The sequence below is a fragment of the Anser cygnoides genome, chromosome 9 (assembly GCF_040182565.1).
Source record: "Anser cygnoides isolate HZ-2024a breed goose chromosome 9, Taihu_goose_T2T_genome, whole genome shotgun sequence".
Lineage (NCBI taxonomy): Eukaryota > Metazoa > Chordata > Aves > Anseriformes > Anatidae > Anser > Anser cygnoides.
Genome location: NC_089881.1, coordinates 3513501 through 3522991, shown reverse-complemented (window position 1 = coordinate 3522991; position 9491 = coordinate 3513501). Strand labels below are relative to the sequence as shown.

The following is a 9491-nucleotide window of genomic DNA, read 5'->3' as shown; positions in this document are numbered from 1 at the left end:
TGTTTCAACAACCAAGAGCTTAAAAAAAGTGGTTTTCTTCCTATATTCACCTCTGGGTTTTTCTTAGTCTTTGGTATTTGCTTTTTCTCTTTCATGAAAATTATAGTGTTCTTTGTTTCTAATGAAAACTAAGGTTCTCAGTTAATGCTTCATGTCAGAAGCTAAGCCTTTCAGAAACAAACCAAATAGCACAAAACTTGAAGCAGAACAGAGACTGAGGAATACTGCCGTGACATTGCACAGGAGTGTTTATTAAACAACTCCATCAATATAATGCTTCCAGCCTTGCTCTACACTCCTGAATTCTAATGTTTCAAATTGTAGTTTCTTAGCAGTTCAGCTGTACATGTTATTTACCTGTTACTGAAACAGAACAATCTTGCATTAAATTTCTGAATTATGAATTCAGGATTGCCAGATGAGATGTGAAGGAAGCAAAGATCTCTTTAGCAAATAAAGGTTCCTTTTTTTCTGTTCTCCCCAGTCACGGCTTGCTTGTGTAGGTGCAGAATTCAAAGCTTTATCTCTAAAGATCTAGCCTCCTCATATGGCTCTCACAGTCCATATTTATTTTGCTATTCAGTTTGGTTTTACAAAGATATAAATCCTGTCAGGCTGGTCTCAGTGCCTGGTCATAAATTAACTTGGTACTTTTAGATATTTAGATATTTTTTTTTCTGTGACCTTGTTCTGAGTTCTAGGGTGTGGAAGATGCTCAAAAATGGTCTTATTGCAGAAATCAAGGCTTACTTTGGTAAACAAAAATACTACTTCCCCCCAATCCCAACATTAAGATGTCTGAAACATGCTTGGGGTATTCATCTTGCTTGCACAGTAGTCTGATGGCCACCCTACTGTGAAGCATTTTCCTGGCATGGACGAGCTATAAAAGGTGTTTTAAAAAGAGATTTAATTAATATGATTTTTTTTAGAGCCTCCTGCTTGTCAGGCTTGTCAGAGCTCTATAGTGCTAAAGATGGACTAACTACTGTAAGAGCTTTCACATCCAGTAGAGGAAACCCATGGCCTGCAGTCAGTGATAGGTCTAACCTATGTTATGTTAAATACGTTCTAAAATAAGTTGTTATAAAATACAGTATGCTCTCTAACAGGAGAAACACAAATGGCCCTAGTTAGCATTAAAAACAAACAAAAAAACCCACGCTGTATATCTCAGTTTCTCAGCAATTCCTAACAGGAATGACTACATAAAATACATCTGATCCAGTTCTTATCTAAGTGAACAGAAGACTTAACACATTTTCATGAGAGCAGGGTCATAAAACAGAGTTTAAAAATATTTGCATGCCCCTTCCTTCCCTGTCCACAAACCCTCTTCCCAAAAGTTCCTACTCCCATTAATAAAGGCTCAGAAATGCAGTAATGTATGTTTGTATGTGTAGTTAGCGGATGGCAACTTACTAATTTACAAAGTCCTTGTCTCCTTCTCAGTGGTGAGGCTACAACTTGCATATTCTCTGTGTGTCCCATGGCTTTGCTTCAGGGACCTGAAAAAGGGTCCTATATTCCCGGTGTTTTGAGACCTGATATTCACACCTGCCTGATAATCAAAATGCGATGGGCAAAAATGGCTGCTACAGAATTCCCATTCTGTGTCTGTTGACCTGTGGCAGCAGAAAATGGGGTGTGAGGAGTCTGTATTGGGCAAATGATACCACAGCAGTGACCACAGTGGTCCAGGGGCTTCACAGCACTACTGGCCCCTGCCTGTCTTCGGCCTCCTCAGTGACCACCTGGGCCCACTCCTGCTCCCACCTCCCCGCAGCGCAGGCCCCTGCCCACCCTCAGCCTGCCGGTTGACCAATCCAGCCCCGTGCTTCACAGTGCTGACAGCCACCTCGGTGGTGACTTGAACCCTGCTGAGCTCAAGGGCACAGCTATAGTGACCTCTGGGGTGTCTGGGCCCGGTGATGCACCCGCTCTGGCTGTGCCCCTCAGCTCCTCACAGGAGCCTTCCTGGGCCTCAGATGTGAGGGTGTCGCCTCCTGAGGGAGCCTTGGGCCTCCCTAGTCTTCAGATGTGAGGGTGTCCCCTGCTGAGGGAGCCCTGGGCACATCCCCCTGTGGTGGCTGGCCATGCGGGATGGCTCAGAGATGGTGTGGCTGAGGTACCCATCCCTCAGGGCAGGAGCAGAGAGCACAGCAGCCAATGTGGATTCCCCCTAATCCAGGTGAGCTGTTGCTGGGTTGGATTCATAGGCAGGTGATGTGATGTCTATGAGTAGAGCACCATGTGGTAATCGAGCATCAGAGCCTCAAATCCACCTGGTTGTGCCCTTACCTTGAGAGAGGGGAGAAATAGCAGCAGGGAATGGAGCCTTCTGGAAGGGAGACAGAACCTCTCAGTCCACCAGCCCCCCCCACTGCCTGTTTGTACTGGTGTGGCTGTGCCTCATAAATTGTACTTACAAAAACTTGGATATTCTAGCAGTGGCTTTATCTTACCTAGGAGCGAGTGCTTGCTTTTTTTGTTGCTGTTGTTTTCTTTCAAAAATCTTAAAAAAAAAAAAAAAACAACCAACCAAAAAAAAAAAAAAAAAACACACCACAAACTAAAGTTGCTGTTCTAGTTCCACTGGAAACTTGGAAGGAAATGTGCTTTCCCTGAGTCACAAGCAAGTTTGGCATGTGGGTGAATGGCATTATTTAGGTAAATAAATGATTCCCTCTGTTAGTTATGAGGGGAAAAGCCATGTGTGTTTCTTTTGTAAACAACCAAAAGCACAAATGTGTAATGTAACATTATTGGAAAAGGCTTAAAATCTGTGAGATTTTAATGCAACTAATTATTTAAAGGCATATGCCTAAACATAACGACAGAAAGGGCACTAAAATGCCTTTCATTAAGGAAATATTAAATTTTGCTTCTCTCTGTTGTTGTATACAACTCACAAACAGTGGGCAGTTACGTACTGGCAAGGCAGCAGCCGTGACGAGTTACTCAGCAGTCGATGCGACTGCAGTCAATGAGCAGGTGACATGGCACGCAGCCGAATGACTTCTATTCACAAACTACGTCCCAGAGTAAAGAACAGCCATCAAAGACTGAAGCTTGTGCAAAACTTCTCTCAGATAATTTCTAGGGCCTGGAATGCAGATTGGATGTTTTGCTATGAGGTAAAAGTTCTGCTTTTCTACTACAGAAGATCCCAGAAACCCACCTAGGAGGTGGCGATAATGAGTTTATGACTTTAATGCTAACTCTGAGAAGTCTGAGCATGATCCAAAAAACATGGTGCACTCCCCTCCCTTAAAGGTTAAGGGAGATTTTATGCTTCTGCGAATTTATATCTCATACAAGCCCCCTCATCAGTGAATATGTTTACTGGAAGTTTTACATGTGGAGGCAGAAATTACTTTATGGGTCATACTCTAAAATAGCCCTCAGGCCCTTAAGCCATTGGCCTTGGTGCTTACAGCAGTGCTTCTGTGGAATGATGATCTTTTAGATCTATAAAATACTGTCTTCCCTGAGGATGCTGTTGTTAAGTGCACTGGAGTCTTATCAGAGGAAATAATCTTAAAGACAAAATAGTTTGGCGTATTTTTTTTTTTTTTTTAAATGGGAGGTATTGGCACAAAGTTGCATGATTTTACAGCCTCAGAAGAGCTCAGCAGGCTGCCTTTAATTTTTTATTAAATTCAATTTTGTTGCTGTTGCTGTGGTAGTTGAATCTGTTGTGTTCAATACAAAGTGCGATACTACGCTTACCCAATGCATGGCCTCAAGCTGGCATCTGGATCAATGTTGTCATATTAATGAAGAAAAAACCAAAACAAACAAGCAAAAAAACAAACCAGGAAAAAAAGGTTTCTTCTGAAATAAAAGTGAAGGATTAAATTGTCATTCTTAACTTAGGTGCCATGTTTTTCCACCATAGTCCTTTTAATAGTGATTGGGGAGGGGTGGAAAGTATGACCAATGGTTAGGGATTTCATACCTGACATCTTGTTCAAATTGGTCTGGAATTATTTTATGAAAAAAGTAGCTTACCTACTACGTCTGCATTCAGCTATGAAACCCCTCAGTACCCTATTCCTCTTTATGCAGGAAATTACTCTTTAATAAAGACATTTATGACTTTTCATTACTGTAAATGATAGACCTGTCTCTGTGTTCATACGTACTAGCTGAAATGTTCCCAGTCAGCTGCTCTAAGAATATTTGCCCTTTAAAATCATCTACATAAAAACCCTAGTTCTTTATTTTTGATGTGGCTCACACTTTTCATGGAAAAATCTAATTATATTCCACAATAATCTAAATGTATTTCTTCCAGATTTAGTACTTATTTTGGGACAGTATCTCCAACAGTGTTTGTCACTCTTGTATTCAGTTCTCATCACAGTTCTGCTAGGTATGCAGGATGATCTTCAATACGGAAATGAAGGGGACATCAGATAGACTGAAGATTTCTCATGTTCTTTAGCAAGGTAGTGCTTTATCAGAGTCCATAACCATGGATTAAAATACAGCAATATGTTACTAATGCAAGGTTCTTGCAGAAAAAAACCACATTTTTTATCAGAGGTTGGAAAGCTATTGATCTGGGAAATGGGGACAGTGATGGGGATGAGTGATTTCTAACATAATGGAAGGAATAAACCTAATAGAAAACTCATTTGCTTTATGCAGTGCATGATGGTAAGATTAATACATATCTTGTTGCTTCATCAAATGAGAGTCAGATTATACATGCACTAGAGAAATGGGATTAGCTATACCAAAAAGAAACTTAAGTCAAAAACAGTAGCCCAACTTTTCATGCTTTAGTGGTATAAAACTATTTTCATATATTCAAGAAGTACTAATAGAAGAGTAGAAAAAGAAGATTGGGGAAAAATCTCTTACCAACAGGCTGAAGCCATGGTCTTGGGCCATACTGGCGAGATGGGAAGGAATATGGATTCAGAACTCTTCATGGCAGTCAGGCATCCCATATTTTTCTTTCTTTGACCAGATGTGATGAATTTGGTCCTTTGTCAGGAAGGTTGCTAAGCACACAGAGAGACCTCTGACGTGAAATGGAGACTGGTTTAAAGAATCTGACAAGCAGACTTAGAGAGGATTAATTCGAACATGTACCTCTCCTCTTCAAAGCAGTAGTGTGATGAGAGGAGACCAAGAGAAAATGCTTAGTACTTCTGTAGAAGCAGATACAGGTTCCTGATATGGAAGCTGGCTTGTGACTTGAGGAGGAGGACAACCTATGTTTTATGATACTTCTCTCAATCTTTCTATTTCTATTCCAATTTTTCACTCTAAGAATGCAGTGCAGAGGGAGGTGACCTGCTAAGCTTCTCCCAGCTTGCTATGCTATCCCAGTTTTTGAAGAACTGCATCAGAAAGAAAGCGATATGTTTAGCTCATGGCTGCTGTTTAGTCATCATTAAGAATCACTTGCTTCTCCATGTTAAGTTCTTTTTTTTCCTAATTTGATTGATGTAATTTACATGTTAACTTCTGGTTCAGCTGCACTTACAGGTGCATCTTAGTATCTCTCTGTGCATAATGGTTCAGGAGAATTTATACAGTTCTTGTTACAGCTTCAAAGAAACAAGATGTTACAAGTTGATTTAAATGAAAATATTAATGCACCAGAGAGTTGCCTGGGCAAAATTTGCTGTGACTTCTGTAATCACTGCATTTATTTCTTCATACAGGGAATTTCACCTACTCACACTTCATTTATCAGCATGTTCAATATAATCCTCACAGACTATGAGTATTGCAGTACTTGGATTTTTGTTTTTGAGCATGACTTGTGTTTCTGCTGTTACCTGGAAATTAGTCTGTTATAATTTCTTTAAATTTCTTTGTGTCAGAATTGGTTGTATCATTTTAAAGGAACAAGCCCACAGGGCTTCCAGATTTTGTCAATATGAAGGAAGTAATATCATGAAGAATGTCTTTAATATCAAATTGCTGCTCTGGTATTTTAATATTATCAAATTTTCTTGTATGACACAATTACATTTCTGACAGGGGTGATTCCATCTTTGGCATTAGGACAGAAAGCAACAGGTTAGATTTCCTGCAGTATTTTATATATTATTCCCAGCTCAAAGAGGAATATGACATGCTCTGTACTGTCATCTAGAAACATATTCTGGCATTTTGAGTGGAATTCTTAGAAACTCTTTTCCTTTAAGTGCAGTTTTTAATACACAAGATTCTTAAGAAAGCCCACCTCTCCCACTTCCATGAAGATATCTAACTTCTTGTGATGAATTTTCTGCAGCAGAGTGATACCACTGCAATCCCTGCCAGCTACTGAAGCCCTGCCACATAAACCTAAATGCTGAATCTTTCTGCAGGGGAGAAAGAGATAATCCGAAGTGATACCATCTACCAGACCTTGCATGACAAAGAGACAAAGACTTATGCTGTTTTTTATCCCTTTTTGCAGAGAAAAAAAAAAAGGGGGGAATAAGGCTAAGTTGTTCCAACATGCATGTTTAAACCTAATCACAACCTCAAATTTAGACTGCAGTTCTTCAGTTTTATTTTTAGAAGCTATTCAGCCTTCTGTGGATGTCCTTGTAAGCTGGTACTAAACAGTTTTTAGGTACATAAGTCCACTGTTTCTCTTAGAGATGTTAAACATTTGCAAGTAATATTAGCTCTAGATACATGCCCAACTGATTTGAAAATCCAGTTTGAAAAAATGTACTCAAATTCATGCAGAAAGCTAGTTGTAGAGCCAGTCTCACAGAGACACTTATGGATTCTGTGTGCCATGTCCCACCACCATTGAGACAAACAGTGTATTGCTGTTCTGAACCATTTGCAAACTTATTTTCATGTCCAATACCCTATTTGAGTGGGGAGAGGTAGAGAAGTTGCGGAAGACATTGGCATGCAGAAATCTAAGCTAAACTGTGGGAGAGACCTGTGAACAAAGGCTGCTCTGATTTAATCAGCATCACAGGAAAAGTCAGGTAGAAATGCTGCGTGTGACTACTTATGTCTGGAATGGTTTAATGCTTCAGAACCTTCTACAATGACCTTGCACATACAAAATAAACCTTATTAATGTGTTTTGCAATTCTGAGAGCAAGCCCACCTTTTGGTAATTGTAGTATTAGTAGAGAAGACAATCTTCTATATATAGGCAATGTTATTGCTACAGAAGATTCCCTCTGTTCTCCCCTTTTGATGGTTAACCTGATGGTTAGCTCTTTCACACCCTTCTTTTCTTTTCAACAAATGGAAACCAGTTGCCCTTAGAAACTCATGAAAATTGGCAGGAGTTACAGATGGCACTGTCAAATAACCAAAAGAAAAAATAATGTCCCATCTACTGAGATCTGTCTGGCAGAATGTAGAATGCTTCTGTCATTTCCCTGACACCATGCTATACTTAACCATGGCACGTGGACAAGTCTTGTCATTTATATAAAAGCCAAAGCGAATGGAGAAAACAGAGCCACAGTCAAGTTATTAGTTTGCATTAAATCCAGAAGAAAAACTGCTGTTAAGTGTTCTGATATTCATTTTATGTGACTGTGCACTTGCTGTAAACTATAGTGTCTTGACCCCACATGGATGTTTCTGGTTTTATAAACACGCCTTCTTCTGAAGTTAAAATGCAGTGTCTGTCTGCACTCCTTGTAAATGGCTTACCTGTGTTAGTTATAAAACTCTGTATAACTGTGGCATCAATCTTGGTTTGTTCCTCTTTTTAAAAAGCACCTACATAAATGCAGCAACTGCAGCAATCTGTATGTTAAATGCACAGAATCAATTTCCCAGCTTCTAGCCTTTTAAAGTTCTACATTACATTCTGTACGGTAGCCATATGTCATTTAAAGCAGTGTGTTGCTGTTTCAGGTGTAATAGCTTTTCTATCATATTTATTTTCAGCAGGCTTTTCTCTGGTCTCTACAGGGCTTTGCAGTTGCTGCAAGGTGACTCTCACGGTTCCCTAGATCTTCAATAATTAGAAAAAAAATAATACAGGAGTAATGTGAAAATATGATTTTCATTTGCATTGGAATACATCCAGAATATGTCAGTGGAGAGAAATATTGAAAGGATTTGTGAAGAATCTGGCAAACAGTTGTGGGCAAGGAAATGGAAATAAGACAGGCTGATACCACAGAGATGAGGATTCACCCCTTGGTACTTGGATTCTGAGCAGTCCAAGCAAGCTTAGGAGAACTCACTTGATCTCATTGCCTTTTTCTGCTTCTCCTCTATGCTCTCTATATAGCAGGACTACTCAGTCCGACATCACGGTGGTACATGTGGCATCACTGCTGCTCAGCTGGAAAGGGTGCAGGAGGAGATCGGACATGTCCTGCACAGCTCTGCCACTGGGAAGCTTTTTCAATACCAAGACAGAGCCTTCCTGCCTGACAGGCTGGGAAAGGTTGTGGTAGTGCCCCAGGAAACTGGTTGCTCAGTATGATTCCTAGCAGCTTGTCCTTGCCATGTCATGTTTGGTCATATGTTTGTGACCATGGCAATGTCTGTTACAAAGTGCTTTCATAATTTGGACTCAGGACGTTACCATCTCTTTGTGATGTTTTGATACAGATGGCTGGTTTCCAAGAACTGTCACTATCTTCAGAGAGATACCTTGGAAGATTAAGTAGGTTGCAAGCCCCTGAATTATTTTTCTTTTCTCCAAAGAACCTGCATAATGTTATAAAATCTTCTTTAATTTGTTTTTAAGCTTGTAAAATACTAACTTCCTAGAGCTAGGAGCTAGTATATACTGGTCATAACAAAGATGGGGCCTTGGAGATATTGCGTAGTGGGTGTGGAATTAAGTCACTATAGTTCAATACTGAAAACAATAAAGGGAGTAAGTATGTAATGGAAAATAGCTTGAGAGCGCATCATTAGTAGGAACAAGTGTAAGATGATGAGGACATAAATCCAAAAACTCTGAGAAAATAGAAATGATGAATAAATCAAACAGCTCAGTTTCTAGATATGACACTACTATTTTTTTCTACTGCACTCCAAAGGGCAGTGAATGTAGTGAGAGACTGATGTGGGACTATGTCCTTCCTTAGAGTGCTCTCACAGGAATTAAAGTTGGAAGCGGTATGTGTACCAAGAGGAAGAATTTAAGAGAAGTTTCAAAGCTGTACTCAGGTTCACTAAAACATATACAACTAAAGCAAGTGTCTGGACTTCTGGAAACAGTTTACTTGCATTTCTTCCCCATAAAGCCCAATATATCCTTACAAAAATTAGGCTCCTAATTAAATCTGAAGGAAAACAGAAACTTGTTATTACTTTTCAGGAGAACTGCCACTGTGTATCTTGGGGAAGTGGGAACAGGGAGGAATTTGCGCTGAGACACAACGTCATTATGTGATGAAATTAGACGCCTATGTGCAGTTTGTCTGTGAGCCCATCGGTAGGTGCCTGGCAGGGTGTGCCCACCAAGGCGCCCGAGAGGGAAGGCAGTGTGCTGGCCCGTCATGCTGCCTCTGCCATGGTAAATGTCTTGG

The 9491-nt window shown here is 40.1% G+C and overlaps 1 protein-coding gene and 1 long non-coding RNA gene across 7 annotated transcripts in view; one reads left to right on the top strand and one right to left on the bottom strand.

Moving 5' to 3' along the window:
• SPHKAP (SPHK1 interactor, AKAP domain containing) overlaps positions 1-2390 on the bottom strand; it is a 95816-nt gene extending 93426 nt beyond the window's left edge. For 2 of the 3 annotated variants that reach the window (XM_048063170.2, XM_048063175.2), the window contains exon 1: positions 2302-2390. The gene's annotated coding sequence lies outside the window, so the exon portion shown is untranslated. Of the gene's footprint in view, positions 1-1422; positions 1626-2301 lie in introns of all 3 variants that reach the window. The other variant, XM_067002536.1, reaches the window with a different exon arrangement.
• Positions 1634-9491, top strand: part of LOC136791468 (uncharacterized) — a 151961-nt gene continuing 144103 nt past the window's right edge. For all 4 annotated transcript variants that reach the window (XR_010833632.1, XR_010833630.1, XR_010833629.1 and 1 more), the window contains exon 1: positions 1634-2191. This is a non-coding gene — a long non-coding RNA (uncharacterized lncRNA). The remainder of the gene's footprint in view (positions 2192-9491) is intronic.